Source organism: Callospermophilus lateralis, chromosome 4 (assembly GCF_048772815.1).
Source record: "Callospermophilus lateralis isolate mCalLat2 chromosome 4, mCalLat2.hap1, whole genome shotgun sequence".
In the NCBI taxonomy this organism is placed as follows: Eukaryota; Metazoa; Chordata; class Mammalia; order Rodentia; family Sciuridae; genus Callospermophilus; species Callospermophilus lateralis.
In genome coordinates this window covers 71,795,380-71,816,885 of record NC_135308.1, presented here as the reverse complement: position 1 = coordinate 71,816,885, position 21,506 = coordinate 71,795,380, and the positions used below count along the sequence as shown (strand labels likewise).

Below are 21,506 nucleotides of genomic sequence, written 5' to 3'. Positions count from 1 at the left end.
AATCAGCTCTAAAGTACAATAAAGCCCAACATCTCTAGGCATAATCGCCCACCACAAAGGAGAGACAACAGAGAAATACAAAGCCAAAACAAATGTATAGGAGAAAGCAGTTACAAAGCAGTCAAACAGAGCTGGAAAGTAACGTGAACAACATGAAAAAACAAGGGAAAAAGGGATTACAGATAATGCAGGACAACTTAAATCTACAGGAGGACCTAGAAGCATCAGAAACATGGACAGGGAAAAAAATCAAGGCATACCTAACTCAGATGGAACGGTATATTAGAGAAGACATGGGACAGCAAGTCCAAGCATTCAAAGTATATTTTGAAAACGAACTAAACAAACAAATTCAAACTGCAAAGAACTAGCTTTACCAGGAGATAGAGATGTTTAAAAAAACCAAACAGTAATTTTAGAAATGCAAGAAACCATAAACCAGATTAAAAACGCTAACGAGAATATTACAAATAGACTAGATCAAGTAGAAGTCAGAACATCAGATAATGAAGACAAAGTTTATCAACTTGAAAAGAATATAGTCAACACAGAAAAGATGCTTAAATCTCATAAGCAATCTATCCAAGAGATATGGGATCTCATCAAAAAAACAAATTTGAGAGTCATTGGGATAGAAGAAGGCACAGAGATTCAAACCAAAGGAATGGACAACTTATTAAATGAAATAATCCTAGAAAACTTCCCAGAGATGAAAGATGGAATGGATTGCCAAATCCTGGAAGCCTACAGGACCCCAAACATCCAAAACCATAATAGACCAACTCCAAGACATATAATTATGAAGATAGCCAACATACAGAACAAGGAGAGAATATTAAAAGCTACGAGAGAAAGGAGGCAGATTACATTCAGAGGTAAACCAATTAGGTTAACGGCCGATTTTTCATCACAGACTTTGAAAGCGAGAACATCCTGGAACAATGTATTTCAAACGCTGAAAAATAATGGATTCCAACCAAGAATACTGTATCCAGCAAAATTAAGCTTCAGATTTGACAATGAAATTAAAATCTTTCACGATAAACAAAAGCTAAAAGAATTCGCAGCCAGAAAACCAGCACTGCAAAGCATTTTGGGAAAAATTCTACAAGAAGAGGAATGGAAAAATAGTGCCCAAAACTAACAGCGGGAGGTATCTTAGTAAAGGGAGAGGAAAATAACCAAAAAGTAAAAACTAGCCAAACTAAAATAAATAAATAAATAAACATGACTGGAAGTACAAATCATATTTCAATTGTAACCTTAAATGTTAATGGACTAAACTCACCAATCAAGAGACACAAGCTAGTAACCTGGATCAAAAAAACAAATCCAACAATATGCTGCCTTCAGGAGACTCATATGATAGGAAAAGACATACACAGGCTGAAGGTAAAAGGTTGGGAAAAATCATTCCACTCACATGGCCCTCGGAAGCAAGCAGGAGTGGCCATACTCATATCGAATAAAATCAACTTCAAACCTAAGTTAATCAAAAGGGATAAAGAAGGACACTATATACTGTTAAAAGGAACCATCCACCAACAAGACATAACAATTATCAATTTGTATGCACCAAACCATGGTGTGGCAACGTTCATAAAACAAACTCTCCTCAAGTTCAAGAGTCAAATAGACCACAACACAATAATTATGGGTGACTTCAACACACTGCTCTCACCATTAGGGACAGATCCTCTAGACAAAAGCTGAATAAAGAAACTATAGAACTCAATGACACAATCAATAACCTAGACTTAACCAACATATATAGAATATATCAACCATCATCAAGTGGATACACGTTCTTCTCAGCAGCACATGGATCTTACTCAAAGATAGATCATATATTATGCCATAGGGCAACTCTTAGTAAATATAAAGGCATGGAGATAATACCATGCACCATATCTGATCATAATGGAATGAAACTGGAAATCAATGATAAAAGAACAAAGGAAAAATCCTGCATCACATGGAAAATAAACAATATGTTACTGAATGATCAATGGGTTACAGAAGACATAAAGGAGAAAATCAAAAAATTCTTAGAGAGAAACGACAATTCAGACACAACATACCGGAATCTATGGGACATGATGAAAGCAGTTTTAAGAGGGAAATTCATTTCCTGGAGTTCATTCCTCAAAAAAAGAAAAAAACCAACAAATAAATGAACTCACACTACATCTCAAAACCCTAGAAAAGGAAGTGCAAAACAACAGCAAATATAGCAAAAGACAAGAAATAATTAAAATCAGAGCAGAAATCAACGAAATTGAAACAAAAAAAAAACCATTGAAAAAATTGATAAAACTAAAAGTTGGTTCTTTGAAAAAATAAATAAGATCGACAGACCCTTAGCCATGCTAACGAAGAGAAGAAGAGAGAAAACTCAAATTACTAACATACGGGAAGAAAAAGGCAATATCACAACAGACACTACAGAAATACAGAGGATAATTAGAAAGTATTTTGAAACCCTATATTCTAATAAAATAGAAGACAGTGAAGATATCGATAAATTTCTTAAGTCATATGATCTGTCCAGATTGAGTCAGGAAGACACACACAATTTAAACAGACCAATAACAAAGGAAGAAATAGAAGAAGCCATAAAAAGACTACCAACCAAGAAAAGCCCTGGACCAGATGGGTATACAGCGGAGTCTTACAAAACCTTCAAAGAAGAATTAATACCAATACTTTTCAAGCTATTTCAAGAAATAGAAAAAGAAGGAGCTCTTCCAATTTCATTCTATGAGGCCAACATCACCCTGATCCCAAAACCAGACAAAGACACTTCATAGAAAGAAAACTACAGACCAATATCTCTAATGAACATAGATGCAAAAATTCTCAATAAAATCCTGGCAAATCGAATACAAAACCATATCAAAAAAATTGTGCACCATGATCAAGTAGGATTCATCCCTGGGATGCAAGTTTGGTTCAATATATGGAAATCAATAAATGTTATTCACCACATCAATAGACTTAAAGATAAGAACCATATGATTGTCTCGATAGATGCAGAAAAAGCATTCAACAAAGTACAGCATCCCTTTATGTTCAAAACACTAGAAAAACTAGGGATAACAAGAACTTACCTCAACATTGTAAAAGCTATATATACTAAGCCTCAGGCTAGCATCATTCTAAATAGAGAAAAACTGAAGGCATTCCCGCTAAAATCTGGAACAAGACAGGGATGCCTTCTCTCACCACTTCTATTTAATTTAGTCCTTGAAATACTAGCCAGAGCAATTAGACAGACAAAAGAAATTAAAGGCATAAAAATAGGAAAAGAAGAACTTAAAATATCACTATTTGCGGACTACATGATCCTATACCAAGAAGACCCAAAAGGGTCTACAAAGAAACTACTAGAACTAATAAATGAATTCAGCAAAGTGGCAGGATATAAAATCAACACGCATAAATCAAAGGCATTCCTGTATATCAGCAACAAAACTTCTGAAACGGAAATGAGTAAAACCACCCCATTTACAATATCCTCAAAAAAAATAAAATACTTGGGAATCAACCTAACAAAAGAGGTGAAAGATTTATACAATGAAAACTACAGAACCCTAAAGAGAGAGATAGAAGAAGATCTTAGAAGATGGAAAAAATGTACCCTGTTCATGGATAGGCAGAACCAACATCATCAAAATGGCAATATTACCCAAAGTTCTCTACAGGTTCAATGCAATGCCAATCAAAATCCCAACAGCATTTCTTGTAGAAATAGATAAAGCTATCATGAAATTCATATGGAAAAACAAAAGACCCAAAATAGCAAAAGCAATTCTAAGTAGGAAGTGTGAATCGGGAGGTATAGCGATACCAGATTTCAAACTGTACTACAGAGTAATAGTAACAAAAACAGCATAGTACTGGTACCAAAACAGGCAGGTGGACCAATGGTACAGAATAGAGGACACAGAGACCAATCCACAAAATTACAACTTTCTTATATTTGATAAAGGCGCTAAAAGCATGCAATGGAGAAAGAATAGCATCTTCAACAAATGGTGCTGGGAAAACTGGAAATCCATATGCAACAAAATGAAGCTGAACCCCTTTCTCTCGCCATGCACAAAAGTTAACTCAAAATGGATCAAAGAGCTTGATATCAAATCAGAAACTCTGCACCTGATAGAAGAAAAAGTTGGCTCCGATCTACATATTGTGGGGTCAGGCTCCAAATTCCTTAATAGGACGCCCATAGACCAAGAGTTAAATACAAGAATAAACAAATGGGACTTACTTAAAACTAAAAAGTTTTTTCTCAGCAAGAGAAACAATAAGAGAGGTAAATAGGGAACCTACATCATGGGAACAAATTTTTACTCCTCACACTTCAGATAGAGCCCTAATATCCAGAATATACAAAGAACTCAAAAAATTAAACAATAAGATAACAAATAACCCTATCAACAAATGGGCTAAGGACCTGAACAGACACTTCTCAGAGGAGGACATACAATCAATCAATAAGTACATGAAAAAATCCTCACCATCTCTAGCAGTCAGAGAAATGCAAATCAAAACCACCCTAAGATACCATCTCACTCCAGTAAGATTGGCAGCCATTATGAAGTCAAACAACAATAAGTGCTGGCGAGGATGTGGGGAAAAGAGTTCACTTGTACAATGCTGGTGGGACTGCAAATTGGTGCGGCCAATATGGAAAGCAGTATGGAGATTCCTGGGAAAGCTGGGAATGGAACCACCATTTGACCCAGCTATCGCCCTTCTCGGTCTATTCCCTGAGGACCTTAAAAGAGCATACTATAGGGATACTGCCACATCAATGATCATAGCAGCACAATTCACAATAGTTAGACTCTGGAATCAACCTAGATGCCCTTCAATAGATGAATGGATAAAAAAAATGTGGCATTTATACACAATGGAGTATTACGCAGCACTAAAAAATGACAAAATCATGGATGTTGCAGGGAAATGGATGGCATTAGAGCAGATTATGCTAAGTGAAGCTAGCCAATCCCTAAAAAATAAATGCCAAATGTCTTCTTTGATATAAAGAGAGCAACTAAGAACAGAACAGGGAAGAAGAACATGAGGAAAAGATTAACATTAAACAGAGACGAGTGGAGGGAGAGAAAGGGAGAGAGAAGGGAAACTGTATGGAAATGGAAGGAGACCCTCATTGTTACACAAAATTACATATAAGAGCTTGTGAGGGGAAAGGGGGAAAAAAACAAGGGAGAGAATTAAGCAACAGCAGATGGAGTAGAGAGGGAAGATGAGAGGGAAGGGGAGGGGGGATAGTAGGGGTTAGGAAAGGTAGCAGAATACAACAGTCATTAATATGGTATTATGTAAAAATGTGGATGTGTAACCGATGTGATTCTGCAACCTGTATTTGGGGTAAAAATGGGAGTTCATAACCCACTTGAATCAAATGTATGAAAGATGATATGTCATGAGCTTTGTAATGTTTTGAACAACCAATAAAAAAAATTTTAAAAATGAATATACCATATTTTCTCCAAATTTATCAATAATACATTAACAGTAAATGAACTCCATATACCCATTATAATCAAAGATTGTCAAAGTATATTAGAAGTGAGCAAAATTCAACATTGCATTAATTTTAAGAGACCCACACAGTAAATACTAGCACACAGGTCAAACACAAAATAATGGGGGGAAAATACCATGTGGAGAAATTTGGTACGATTATATTATTGTCATACAAATTTGACTTTATGGAAAGAAGAGTTGCTAGAAATAAAGAAGAATATTTCAAAATTATAAAGGAATATCATAGAACTAAAACTTAAAAACCTATTCTAAATTTGTATGAAACTAAAAACAAGCCTCAAAATATATGTAGCAAATAAAACTGAAAAAAAAACATGAAAAAGAAACAGGCAATTAGATTAAGAAATTTTACATACCTGTGTCAATAACTGATGGGAAAAAAATAGACCAAAATGAGTAAGATATCTGGAAGTTTTTGAATAATGATTAACAACTTTGATGAATTTATACATATAAAACTCTGAAATAAAAAGTATAAACAATACATTTTCAAGTTCAGATGGAGCATTTATGAAAAAACACCCAGGACTGGTTATGTAGCTCAGTGGTAGAATACTTGTCAACATGCACAAGGCCCAGTTTCAGTCCCCATCACCACAAAAATAAAAAATAATAGTGGAACACAAATAAATTTCGAAGGTTGAAAGCGTGGTGAGTAGTTTTTCTCCTCACAATGCAATTCAGCTAGATATTAATAACAAAATGCTAGAAATATTTTAATGATTTGGAACTTAAATTATGAATAAAACATCAGAAATTACAATAAATTCTTATCTTGATGATAACATATAACAACTAAAAATTTATATATAACCAACTGTGATTGGAGTCAAATTAATGGATATAATAAAGAAACAAGATCTGAAAATTAAAAATGCAAATATTTTAGATATATGGAAGGCAAAAGAATATCAAGCTCAACCCAAAGAAGTAATGAATAATAAAGAGAATTATAGATAGAAATCAATGAATTATAGGGAAAATATACAGGAAAAATTAATTAAGCCAAATTTTTCTAAAAAAAACATAAAATTAATCCTATTTGAGCATGATTAAATATGGAAGAAAATGAAGAGAAACAATTATCAGAAAAAAAATAAAACCTGGAATAATTATCACCTGTTAGAGTGGCATATTAAAATGAGAAAGATGACATTAATATCTATTATTTCTATTTTTACTTAGTAGACTACCAGACATCAAAACTACTTCAAATAACAGGAAAAAAATATTATAAAAATTAAAAAGAATGAAACTATAATAATTTGCTGACTACATGATTGCAGAAAATTTACAAACACAGAAAATTCAAAATCTACAATTATATGATTAGAAATTATGGCTCAATTATAACAGCACTCACAAGTTCAATATTCAAAATAAAAGCAAAATATTACCTCAACTAATAACAATAGACAATTATAAGACAAAACTGAAAAGCTGGAGTACTCACAAAAACAAACAACAAAAAAAAATGACAGAAGACCCGGGAGAAAATCTAATCAATGATGTAAAAAAATCTCCAAAAAACTAAGGATGTAAATAAATGGACACAAACAACACATAGATGAATTGAAAAACTCCATATTGTCAAAGCAAATTACTCTCAAATTTACCTTTAGATTAAAATCAAACCTCAAACTATCATTATGCTTTTTTTGATGGAAAATGACAACTTAATTCAAAATGTACTCTATTTGGAAAAGACCAAGAATGGGAAGAAAAACAGCAAAGTTGGAGCTGTTATTTTAATTCAAATTTACTATGTCAAGATTTGTATTTGTAGGATCATGAATTCAAAGCCAGCCTCAGCAACTTAACAAGGACCTAAGCAACTCAGTAAGACCCTGTCTCTAAATTTGAAAAATACAGAAAAAAAGGGCTGGGGATTTGGCTCAGTGGTTAAGTGCCCCTGGTTTCAACTCCTGATATCAAAGGTCATAATGATTATGGTAGTGTGGTCTTGGTGCAAGATAAACACTGAAACAATGATACAGAATGGCATCTGGAAAGACTCAGACGTGTCTGTACTCTGTATGTGACAGAGGTGGCAATGCAATGCAGAACCAGTCTTTTCAGGAAAGAGTTCTGATTCTATGAAATTATATTTCCATCTTGCTAAAAATTCAACTTTAACCAGGCATGGTGGCAAACGCCTGTAATCTCAGCAGTTTGGAGGCTGAGGCAGGAGGATCCTGAATTCAAAGCCAGCCTCAGCAACTTAACAAGGACCTAAGCAACTCAGTGAGACCCTGTCTCTAAATTTGAAAAATACAGAAAAACAGGCTGGGGATGTGGCTCAGTGGTTAAGTGCCCCTGGTTTTAACTCCTAATATCAAAAAAAAATTTTTAGAAAGATTATATAATTATATGAGAAATAAAAATAACTGTACAAGAAATTACTCAGAATCTTGGGACAGACAATTTTCTTTTAAAGGCCATAAGAAGTGCTATGGTTACAAGAAAGAGTTGATGAGATGTTAAAATAATTTGGCTCACCCACAAACATCATTAACAGAGTGAAAACAAAAGGCCAAGTGTCAAATATGTACAATAAATACATATATACTTGCACCAAGAGTCATTGAGTCATGATTACTTGTAACATCACTATTTTTAATGGTTAAGAATTGGGAAAAAAAAAACTTAAATCTCCATCATTAGTTGAATGGATCAACATGCAGCCATGTAGTCATTCAATGGAACACTACACAGCATAACAGTGAATGAAGAAGCACTTCCATCAACACAACTATAGATGAATCACAAACATAATAATGATTCAAAGAAGTTAGACATGAAAAAAACATATTGCATGATTTTACAAAACATTTAAAATATTCTATGGCAATGCAAATCAGGAGAGTGGTTTCCCTAGGGGGGTGGGGGGTATTAGTAATTGGTGGGTGTGAAGGTAGCTTCTGGAGCTGGTTAATGTTCTTTGTTAATTGAGATTGGAGTTACATGACTGGGTACATTCTATTTTGATTCATCAAGTCATACAATTATTGATTCTATACTTTTCTCTATGAATTGTACTTAAGTAATAATTTTTTTAAATACATCACTCTTTACACTCCTTGACTTGAACTGAAATACATATGATCAGTAGAAGAACCACATTTCACCTCAGAATGTCTCACTTTTGAAGTCTGTTCTCCATGCTCTCTGCTCTTAGAAACATGTCACTCAATGAGCAAACTGAGTACCAGCCAGCCCTGCCCTCTCTTACCTGAGCAGACCACAGAGGCTGTGTTTCCATGGGCACAGGCAGGAACACCCAGGGCAGTCACAGGGCAATTCCACAGGAAGGACTCAGACCCTGAGCAGTGGAATCGGTCTCTCCAGATCTCATCTTCCCCTTCCACAAAGTATGCTCCCTTTGGGGTGGAGATGGCGACTCCACAGCCCAGCTGACGGCAAACTACATTGGCATTGGCCATATTCCAGTGGGAGGCACAGAGAGTTCTCCAGCCTCCAGAGGTCTTCATCTCCACTTGACCCTCACACTGAGAGCTGCCATTTTTCATGAGCCTGACTTCTGTGTATTCTGACAGGAGAAGACAGGATTTCAGCAAACCTCAGACATTTTTTTTTACCTGAACAGAATGTGCAGAGAAGTTAAAGTCCTGCTATCTCACCTGAGCAGACAATATGTACAGCCCCTCTGTGAGGGCAGTTGCCTCCAGGACAGGGCACTCTGGGGCAGAACCAGAGGCCAGGCTCCTGCCCCTCACACTGGAACTCTTCAGCCCAGACCTGTTCAGTGTCCTCTCTGAAGGGCAGGTTCCCCAGGACAGATGCAGCCTTGCCACAACCCAGCTCTGCACAGATGACCTGGGCTGTGAGTGATGTGAAATTCCCATCAGATACTGGAGTCCATCCTCCTCCAGAATTCACTTCCACTAGCCCAGAGCAAGGTCCATGTCCTCCAACCAGACGCACAAATCCTAAGGGAGAGAAAACAAACAAGTGAATGTCTGTCTTAGAATTTGGAAGCAACATGTCACAGGCAATGGTATGAAATTTTTCTTTTCCCAAGAACAGTATCTCAGGAACGGATTCAAAAGTTGGTTTCAGAATGGGACCTCCATGGGCAAGCATCTGAAGAGAAATCATTTGGAGTGGCTGACTCCTAGGAACATAAATTTAGGTGTTGGTCAGAAAAGAGAATTCCTTTTCTAGGGACCTAAACCTGCAGGATCCAAGGAAACTGCACAATTGATGGGCTTTCAAACTTGTATGAAAATATATGGGGAAAAAATTCAGAGGTAAAAAGAAATCAGTATACAAGAGGGAAGAGACCTATAAGTAAGACAAGGTTTGAAAGCCATCCTGAGACTTCTGGAGCTCAACTTTAGATCAGCTTTCTTTCCCAGAAGCCAGTCTTCAAGTGACTGAGGACAAGGAAAACTCATGAGACCTGGATCTATGAATGCATATCCAACTATAGACAGACTGATGACTCAAGGTAAGAAATATAAATATTATAGCTAGTCCATTTTTATGGTTTTACATTCCATTCTTAGATAATTTTTCATGGCAAAAAATTCCATGAACTTCTTAAGTGAAGTAAGTGGGGGGAAAAGTTGCACACAGATGAGTCTGGATATTGAGAAAGCCCGAAGTGTTTGAGGAAAAAGGGTGCTAGTGGTCCTAGCTATCTCTGTTGAAACCCTGGGATTTATCAATGAACCTGGAGAGAATGAGTTCTCACTGGGAATATATTAGACCACTGAGTCTGATGATAGTTTAACCCTAGGAGTTTTTCTTCTGAGACACAGGAATCTTAGCAATTGCTAAGGAATGATAGTGATTGGCTTTAATCCAATCATTATGCTCTCTGTGTACCCCTCTAGTATTTGAGTTTTCACATTAAACCTGTGCACTGCAAGAGAGAGGAGAGAGACAGAGAGAGAGAGATAAAGCAGAATGTAAATAAATAATTCATAATTTGTAAAATCCACTTTGAAAAAGCCTCAATACACCACAAAAAATGAATCCTGCTTGTCTATATACTTATACTGCATTAATCAAAATAATAACAATTATAATAGAAGGGAGACCAATAGAGTAGAAGAAGCTGATTGAGGAGAGAGGAGGGAGGAGGGACAGAAAAGGAAAGGTACTGGGGAATGAGATTGATCAAATTATGTGCATGTATTAATATGGCATAAAAAAATACCACTATTATGTATAATGATAATGTATCAATAAAATTTCTTTTAAAAGTCTCAGTATGGATGAAAGACATAAATATTTATTTGACATAAATACTTGTCAAATACATTTTTAACACATTCCATCACCCTCTGCTCCTTTTTCCTAATAACTACCCCCTCCATCCTTTCCCGTTTCTCCTACTTTAAACAAGATAAAAACAGTCTTGTTTAAAGTAGGAGAAACAGTCTAGGGTTGTGGCTCAGCAGTACAGTGCTTACCTCACACATGTGAGACCCTGGGTTTGATCCTCAGCACCACATAAAAATAAATTAAAAAATAAAAGTATAAAAAAAAGATACAGATGTGGGCTGGGGATATAGCTCACTTGGTAGAGTGCTTGCCTCACATAAACAAGGCCCTGAGTTCAATCCTCAGCACTACAAAAAAAAAATTAGATACAGATGCTTGTGAAAAAGATTAAAAAGTGAGAAGCAACAGTGGTAGAAGTTGTGAGCTGTGGCAACTATTGGTATAGTGCTTGTCTAGCACGTGCAAGGCCCAGGGTTCAATCTCCAGCACCTGGAAAATAAGAAGAAAAAAGTGAAGTGTGGGTGGGATGTGCGACAGGTAAAAGTATGATTGCTGGAAGTTTTGAAATTAAAGGATATATGTGTGTGTGTGTATATATATATATATGGATATATACACATATGTCTATATATGTGTATATATATGCATATACATATATATACATATCCTTTCATATATATATTTGGTCACCCAAGAAACATATTTTGAAAAGAATGAAAGGTAACAATGAAAAATAGTAAAATTTTTCACACAGCACAATCTCCTGGTTTCTGAGCATACTCATGATTATCTGTGCATATGCTAGAGTGCTTTCTGGTAAAGGACTGTGACGGTATAGGCATGCAAACTTTGAGGCAAGTATGACAGCAAAGTTTCTAAAAGAAATGACTATTAGAAACTAATAGTCTATTTAGAAAAATTTAAGTTAGATTCCACCCTCACCAAAGCTGACCAAACCAAAATTAATTATAAATGAATCAAAGTTTAAAAGTGAAAATTAGTCATCAGTTTTTAAAGAAAATATGGATGAATATTTTATAATATGTGGCTCTCAGCACCACAGCCAAGACGGAATGGCCCCTAGCATTTTGCCAATAGTATTGGTTGAGAGGCAAGCCATTAAGATGATGCTGGATTGATTTGGTTGTATATTAGAACTTTACTGTCCACCTCGGCCTGCTACTTTGGAGTTCTCTGGGGCGGGGTGGGGGGATTACCAGAGAGTTCCCATTGATTGGGGAAGTGTGGGAGGAGGGATTTCTGGAAGAGGGATTTCTGGTTGTTTATTCCTGGAGGAGCCGCGTGGCGTTCAGGAGAGTTCCCGGGGAGCATGTGTGGAGTGTGCTGGTGGAGTTCAGAAATAAAGTTTGTTCCTGCTTCAGTGGCTCGTGATTTGTGCCCAGCCAGACTGTGGCAGGTATGGGTTTCCAAATGTTCTGACAAAATTGAAATCACAAAGTAATAGATGGATATATTTGATTATATTAAAATTAGGCATATCTATATGAGAAAAGAAATAAAATTACTGGAAAATTACCAGCTGATAACTGAAATATATAACTGTAAAAGGATAAATATGTTTGATGTATTATAAGAACTGACAATATTTTTTTTAATTTTTAGTTGTAGGTAGACACAATACCTTTATTTTATTTCTTTATGTGGTGCTGAGGATCAACCCAGTGCCCCATATATGAGAGGCAAGTGCTCTACCACTGAGCCACAACCCCAGCCCAGAACTGACAATCTTAAGTATGAATTCACCATGCTTTGGTTTGGATAAGTGTCCCCAATGGCCCAGCTAGTGATACTATTGGGCAGTAGTGGAACCTTTAAGAGACAGGGCTTAATGGAAGGAAGTTAGGTTGTCCGGGGCATGCCCTAGAAGGGATACTGACACCCTGGCCCCTGCACTTCCTGGCTACCACAATGTAAGCAACTTCCTCTGCCACGTATTCCCACCATATTATACTGCCTTGCCACAAACCAAAATCAATAGCCTAACCAACAGTGAACTAAAACCTCCAAAATTATGAGCCAGAGAAAACATTTCTGGAAATTTTCAAAACATTTGGTGAGAGCAGAGAAGGGGCAGCTGCCCAAGCTGAACAAAATCCCACTCCCCCACACCAGTCCCAGCCCACTCCCCAGCTGTAGAAAATGGTGAATGAAAACAATACTATGATGTTTTGGGGGGTCAAACCCAATGGCACCTAGGAATAATTGAAAAGGGTTTATAGGAAACTGGCCTTGAAGTACCACCCTGATAAGAATCCAAATGAAGGAGATTTTTTTAAAGGATTTTTCAAGCTTATGAAGTTCTCTCTGATGCCAAGAAAAGGGAATTATATGACAAAGGAGGAGAACAGGCAATTAAGGAGGGTGGAGCAGATGGTGGTTTTTGGCTTCCCCATGGACATCTTTGATATGGCTTTTGGAGGAGGAGGAGGAGGAAGGATGCAGAGAGAAAGGAGAGGTAATTTTGTTGTGTATCAGCTCTCAGTAACATTAGAAGATTTAATAATGGTGCAACGAAAGAACTGGCTCTGCAAAAGAATGTGATTTGTGGGCTGGGGACGTGGCTCAAGCGGTAGCGCGCTCGCCTGGCATGCGTGCGGCCCGGGTTCGATCCTCAGCACCACATACAAACAAAGATGTTGTGTCCGCCGAGAACTAAAAAATAAATATTAAGAATTCTCTCTCTCTCTCTCCCTCTCTCACTCTCTAAAAAAAAAAAAAAAAAAAAAAAAAATGTGATTTGTGACAAGTGTGAAGGCCAAGGTGACAAGAAAGGAGCAATAGAGTGCTGTCCCAACTACCAAGGTACTGGAATGCAAATAAGAATTCATCACTTAGGACCTAGAATGGTTCAGCAAGTCCACTCTGTGTGCATGAGCCCCAGGGCCATGGGGAACAGATCAGTCCTAAAGATAGAGGTCAAAGCCGCAACAGAAGATAGTTGGAGAGAAGATTCTAGAAGTTCATATTGACAAAAGTATGGAAAGATGAATAGAAGATAACATTCCATGGTGAAGGAGACCAAGAGCCAAGACTGGAAACAGGAGATATTATCATTGTGTAAGATCTGAAGAACCATTCTGGTTTGGGGGATTTTTTAATAGATTTTTAAACAATTTTCAGTTGTACTTGGGCACTATACCTTTATTTTATTTATTTAATTTATATGGCACTGAGGATTGAACCCAGTGCCTCATACATGGTAAGCAAACACTTTGCCATTGAGCTACAATCCCAGCCCGATCCTGCTATTTTTACTGGACAAGGAGAAGACCTTTTCATGTGTATGGACTATAACTAGTTGAAACACCAGGTGGCTTCCAGAAGCCAATAGCCACTCTTCATAATCAAATCATAGTCTTCACCTCTCATCCAGATCAGATTGTGAAGTATGGAGATATAAAGTGTGTGCTAAATAAAGTTATGCCAGTTTATCACAGACCATATGGAAAGGGTTGCTTAATCATCAAGTTTAAGGTAAACTTTTCTGAAAATGGCTTTCTCTTTCCTGACAAACTCTGCTAGAAAAACTCCTACTTGAGAGGAAGGAAGTAGAAGAAACTGATGAAATGGATCCAGTAAGACTGGTAGACTTTGATCCCAATCAGGAAAGATGGTGCCATTATAATGAAGAAGCATATGACTATGATGAACAACATGGCAAAGGTGGTGTTCAGTGTAAGACCTCTTATTGGGGCCAGTAAATAACACCCACTGCAGGCATTTTATATGCAGTAGTGAATGAGTGAAGGACTACAAAATATGCTTACACTTCTTATTGTTTTGTTTTAATATTCAATTATAGTAGTGTTTTAAAAATTAAAGGAAAAATAAATGCAAGTATAAAAGCTCTGAGTTTGCCTTATATGTATAATGACTTTGTTGTGCAAGAAGTTGTTTAATATTTATAAAAACTATTTTTTTAAGTTACCCTAGCATCTGTTAGGCCATACCTTGTAATTGATTTCAACTGTGCACATGGACAAACTTAGACAAACATCTTTCAAGAGATGTGTATTATTCAATTAATTTAAAAATTTTGCATACATTATACCCCCTCCCTTTTTTTCAATACTAGGGATGAACCCAGAGGTGCTCTACAACTGAAATACACTGCCAGCCCCTTTAAATTTTTTTTATTTTGAGACAGGGTCTTACTAAGTTGTTGAGGCTGACCTTGAACTTGAGACACTCCTGCCTCAGCCTCCTGGTTGCAGGGATTACAGGCATGTGCCACTGCACCTGACCATAAATTGTATTTCCAATGATGTGTGTTAGTGAGATTTCCATTATCGCAATGATCTTTTAAGATCATCATCTTTAAAGAAGAAACAGCTTTTTAAGAGATAACACAACAGAAGGGAATGCAAGTTTACAAGTGCAATCTCCTAAGAAGCAGTATATTATGATAAACCCCTTCTTTAGAAAGGTATCATTTCTTTCACTGATACCACAAGCTAAATTATACATTCAAGTTCAAGGCCAGCCTCACAACATAGAAAGACCCTGTCTCAAAAAAATTTTAAAGGGGCTAGTAGTGTATCTCAGTTGTAGAGCACCCCTAGGTTCATCCCAAATACTACAAAAAAATGGGGGAGATATAATCTATGCAAAAATTATTTTAATTATTTGAATAATATACATATTTTAAAACATTTTTTCCTCTCCAAATATAAAATTCTATATGCCAAAATAAAAGAACATTATTTTCCTATCATATTGCCAGATAACAAATAATTTTTTCCCTGGTTACATATCTAGAAAGAAACCAAGCAGCTTGTCTTCCAGAATTTGTACTGCTAACTTCTATGCTATGAGAAACATGAAGTTTGTTTCAATCTTCAGTAAAGGAGTTGCCAAATAATTATTCCTTCTCTAGATTTGAAAATAATGCAATCATTTTTATTAGAGCATTATACTTATACATCATATTTAAGTTCCTTTAGACAGTTATATATACAAGAAATTGGCTTTCAAGCAACCATTTTTAATCTAATTTAAAATCTATTTTATGCCAAAATAATTTTGATACATTGTTAAGTTGAAAAAAACAGTCTTTGATAAAAGCAAACATAATAGAAATTCTGAGATAAGTTATAGGGGATTAAGGGAGTTTGGGGAAAATTTTTGCTGTTTTGGTTTTTGACTCATCAAAATCACTCTACCTCTTCTTCTAACAATCTCCTTACTAACTGTGTGTTTTTTTGTTGTTTTTTTCCTTTTTTTTTTTTTTTTGTAGTTGTAGTTGGACATATGGACAACATGTCTTTATTTTTAGGGGGTGCTGAGGATCAAACCCAGTGCCTCACACATTCTAGGCAAGCACTCTGCCACTGAGCTACAGCCCTAGCCCCATGTGTTTTTGATGGGATCCAATCATAGAAACTTAATCCTATCCAGTAAAGAGCAAGAAAGAGAAATGATGGCCACGATTGTCTAAAGTCTCTAAAACAAGTTCTGCTCATAACTGTTCCTGTCATAAGAACTTATAAGTCCCTCTACTCTACTAGTTTCTGTCTCCTTGGTATCAATACCACCTCTCTACAGAATTATCTGTCTCAGTATCCCAGAATTCTTTTCCAGGTTAGATTTTGCCACTAGAAGGAATTTGGGTGTGATCTGGAAGACAAAGATAAAGTCAGTGCCAATATTCTCAGAAAGTTGCAGAGGTCAGTTGTGGAGGTAGTGAGATGCAGTAGCTTCCACTGACATGACAATTACTACTGACACAATAGCTTCCACAGACATGTCACCATCTGCATTTCTCCCCAAAGTTCCCAAGACAGTGTCTTATGCTTCTCTGTAATTGCTCATCCCCTCCCTTGTTCACAGCTTCAGGGGACAATTTCTCTCACATTCCAGAGGAAAACTTCTGCAGCTCATGGTGGCTAAGAAGCAGAAAGGGAGAGAGGCCAGAGACAAGGTATGATAGTCAAGGGCACAACCCCAGTGACCTACTTCCTCCATAATACACCATCTACAGTTTCCTCCCAGTTGTCCATTCAAATTATTAATCCACCAGTGGATTCATCCATTGATAAGTTTCAAACCCTTACAAGCTAATGACTTCCAAAAGCCATACCTCTGGAACTGTCACATTGTGGGTCAAATTTTTAACACATGAAATTTTGGGAGCATTCCAGATCCAAACAAAATGTTCTACCCTTGGCCCCAAAACACTCATGTTCATCTCACAATGAAAAATTCAGGCCATTTCCAAGAGTCCCCATAGTCTTAGTAGTTCTAGAATTTCTCAAAAATTCAAATCCAAAATCTCCTCTATGACTCAAGAAAAGCTCTTATCTATGATCTCCCAGTAAAAATCAAACCAATCTGCACCTCAGACAGAACATTAATTTCCAGGATACATAAAGAACTCAAAAACCTTAATACAAAAAGTAAATAAATAAATAATCAATAAATGGGCAAAGGAACTGAACAGACACTTCACAGAAAAAGAAATATGATCAGTCAATAAATACATTAAAAAAATATTCAACATCACTAGCAACTAGAGAAATGCAAGTTAAATCTACACAGAGATTTCATCTAACTCCAGTTGGAATGGCAATTATCAAGAATACAAGTAACAATGAATGTTGGTGAGGGTGTTGGTGAAAAGGTTCACTCATACATTATTGCTGTTGAAATTGCTAATTTGTGCAATCGTGTAAAGCAGTATGGAGATTCCGCAGAAAACTTGGAATGGAACCACCATTTGACCCAACTATCCCACTCTTTGGCATATACCCAAAGAAATTAAAATCAGCATACTATAGTGACTCAGGCACATCAATGTTTACAGCAGCACAATTCACAATAGCTAAGCTATGGAACCAAACTAGGAGCCCTTCAACAGATGAATGGATTAAAAAATGTGATACATATACACTTGGAATATTACTCAGCCATAAAGAAGAATGAAATTATGGCATCTTCCAGTAAATGGATGGAACTGAAGATCATCATGCTAAGTGAAATAAGCCAATCCAAAAAAAAAAAAACAACAACAACAAAGGCTAAATGTTCTCTCTGATATGTAGATACTAACTCACAATAGATGGCAGGGAAGGAGTGGAGGTTCACTGTATTAGACAGGGGAAATTGAAGGGAAAGTGGGAATGGGAATGAGAAAGGCAGTAGAATGAATAAGACATAACTTTCCTATGTTCATATATGAACACACTACCAGAGAAACTCCAAATCAGGTAGAATCACAAAAATGTGAAGTTATACTCCATGTACATATGATATGTCAATATACAGTCTACTGTCATATATAAGTAAAAAGAACAAATAAAAAGAAAAGAAAAACAGAAATGTCAGGATACTTCTACACACAAAAAAAAAAAAAATCAAAGGGTAATACCTTCAACTAACAATGGCACAGAGTAAACATTCCCATTCCAAAGAAAGAAATGGGGTCAAGGAAGGGATTCGACCAAAGCAAGATAAAAGTCAGCAAGGCAAACAATAAATCCTGTAGCTCTACATCTGGCATCTGGAGCAGCTGGTGGCAAGATGTGAGTCCCAAGGGGCTTAACCAACTCTGCCGCCTTTGGCCCTGTTGGTTGCAGTCCACAGGCCTCTCCTTTGGGCTGGCTCTGCTTGTTCTTTACAGCTTTCTTGGCAGACATTCCTCATTCCTGGCATTGCTAACACCCTAGGATCTCCATTACAGCTTCACTTTCATAGCTTCATGCATCACCCTCTTTGGGGCTGCCTGCAGGGATTCTGACCCTGGGACACACTGTCTGGCCTCACAGTGTTTTCTTTGAAATCTTGGTGGAAGCTTCCGTGATCCCATAACTCTTGCATTCTTCATGCCTGAAAAACCAACATCATATGAATGATAATCCACTGCCAACCCAAGCAGTGTCCAGGTCCCCCTGGGCATGGCTGCAGTGGTCTCTGAGTGCCTGGGTGGCTGAGCATGGATGAAATATTCCTACGGAAACATCTTCCAAGGCAGCCAGTGTTCTCCTCTTAAAGTAAAGTCTTTCAAATGAAATTTCATTTCTAGGCCCTTGAGCATTCCATGGGTATGGTCTCCCTGATTTCTAGATAACCTCAGGCTTCTTTCTCATTGTCTTGTTGCAAAGTAATCCTTTCATTTTAATGGCTCTAATCTCCTCAGCAACCACAACTTCCTTGGCCCAAATTTTATACCCACTTTTGTGACCAAACAGCAAATTTTCCAAATCTTTCCAATCTGCTTTTTGCTCCCGATTCTCCTTTTAAATATGGCTAAAATTTTCCAGCAATATCCATGCCACTGTCCAAATACTTTGCTGCCCTGAAATTTTCCCCACCAGATTAATTAATCCATCACCTTTAAATTCAGTTTCACATAGTCTCTGAATATGGATAAAATGTAGACAAGTTCTTTGCCAGATGCAACACAAATAGCCTACTCCAATTCCCACTAGAATTTTCATTTCCATCTCAAACCTTATGAGCACAATCTTTATTATCTGCATTCCTATTAGCATTCTGGTCTTCTGAGCTCACTCCAGAATCATCCAATAAGCCCTATCCACATACAACATTCTAAGGCTCTCTAGCCTGCAGATCCAAAATTTCGCAAATTCCTCCCACAAACCATTCCAGAGGCTTCTGAAACACATGTTCATGTACAGTCACAGCAATGACCCTATTTCTTGGTACCAATTTTCTGTCTTGGTCAGCTTCTCATCACAGTGACCAAAATACCTGATGTAAACAGCTTAAAGGAGGAAAAATTAGTTTTGGTTCATAGCTACAGAAATTTGAATCCATAGTCAACTGGCTTCATTGTTATGGGCACAGGTGAAGCAGAACGTCATGGAAGAAGGGCACTGCAGAGGAAAGCTTTACAGCTCATGGCAGCCAAGAAGCAAAAAGGAAAAAACAAGGAAGGGATGGGTCAAGGACGTGATATAGTCCCCAAGGGCACAACCCTTGTGACCTACTTCCTCCAGCCATGCCCAAACTGTCCAACCAGAGAGACTTACTTAATGTGGATTCATTTAAGAATTGGCAAAAGTAAAGGAATGCAAGATGGGATTTACACTAGTGGCTGCTCCTATCTATCATCTATCTCCTAAGAATGTAAATTTTGTCACTACCATAACATTTTAGAGAACTTTTCAGCAGCTGCTGAAGGTATACCCGCATCAACACCTCATAGTTGCTAAGAGATTCTAAAACTCACATCATAATTTGCTTTAGCCTAAACTTTCAGGAACTCAAATGGACCAATGTAGCAAGAAATCAAAAGAGTAGGAAGAAAAAAAAACACTATCCCTTTTAAACTAACTTTACTATAACTCCCTAAAACGTTAAATCTGAGAACCCACTACCAACAATACCCACAAAGCTAAACTGGCTGCATCCTATAAGATAACCCAGAAAAGACACAGATACTCCTTTACCTGAAGCCCTGGCTAGGGTCCCAGAGACCCATCCTACTTAGCAGGGCTCAGATGCGTGGAGTCAAAGAGAACTAATATCTTTGGGTTAGTTCCTGGCTCTAGACTAGACTCTTGCCTATGGTTCTGGAAACTGAAAACAGACAAGTTTTATAGCAGGACTAGGATATAAGGAATGTCCTATAGTCTTCTGATTATGTTTAGGAATTACTTACCCCAAATGCATTTTAATAAACCCTGGGGGGCGGGGGGGCGGGGGTTGTGGCTCAGCGGTAGACCACTTGCCTAGCACATGCGAGGCCCTGGGTTCGAGCCTCAGCACCACATAAAAATAAATAAACAATATAAAGGTATTGTGTACAACTAAAAAAAATAAATATTTAAAAAATAAAATAAACCCTTTATGGATTCTTAGGGCTTAGACCTGACTTTATGTCCAATCTTCTAAATATTCCTATCAAGTTCTACTTCAAAACCATGAATACTTCTACCAAAACATGACTGACCATAAATCAGGGATCCTCATGCTTACAAAGTACACTAGGGGAAACTGAGGCCCAGAGCTTCATTCAAATACCTAAGGAAAAAAGACTCACAGAGATCTCCATGTTCTAAGGTAGATAGCTGTAGAGCAGCTTCACAACACAGATCACCTAGCTTCCAAGTTAGACTGGGATTCCCCATCTCCCTGCCGCTTAAGATGCATCACAGAGATTTGAAGCGGGGAGTGACCCTCAGGTCTGAAATCTTTACTATCTAGGGCTAAGTAAGCCCTTATTTTCCTTTGAGCCCCTCACACTCTAGGAATCACTCTGTGACAGAAGGCTCAAGTATACTAAAAAGGCAACAGTGCTATATTCCGTAGTCTTCCCAAGAATGACACAGGCATTCCTACTCAGGATCCCCACCAGACCATACAGGCCTTACCTGAGCAGATGACTCCAATTTCCACACCACGGGAAGAGTGATATCCTAAGTTGTATTGAATTTGTGCACAATCTTTGATAGTTAGCTCTGTCCCTTGACAGCGAAAATTTTTAAACAAAATGGGCCCAACCCCTGACTCAAAATGGGCGTTTCCAACAGCCTCAACCGCAGCTCCACATCCCAACTGTCTGCACACCACAGCTGCCTCCGTCAAGTGCCACTGGAAATTAAATACACTGCTCCATTTGTTTAGGTGCTTCACCTCTACTCTCCCCTCACAGCGGTGGCCTCCATTCTTCAACCTCAGCTCCATACCTG

The 21,506-nt window shown here is 37.4% G+C and overlaps 2 pseudogenes; one reads left to right on the top strand and one right to left on the bottom strand.

The window, feature by feature from the left end:
* LOC143398293 (antigen WC1.1-like) overlaps window positions 1-21,501 on the bottom strand; it is a 55,890-nt pseudogene extending 34,389 nt beyond the window's left edge.
* On the top strand, window positions 12,994-14,555 carry LOC143397322 (dnaJ homolog subfamily A member 1-like; annotated as a pseudogene).
* Window positions 21,502-21,506: the final 5 nt, after the last annotated feature.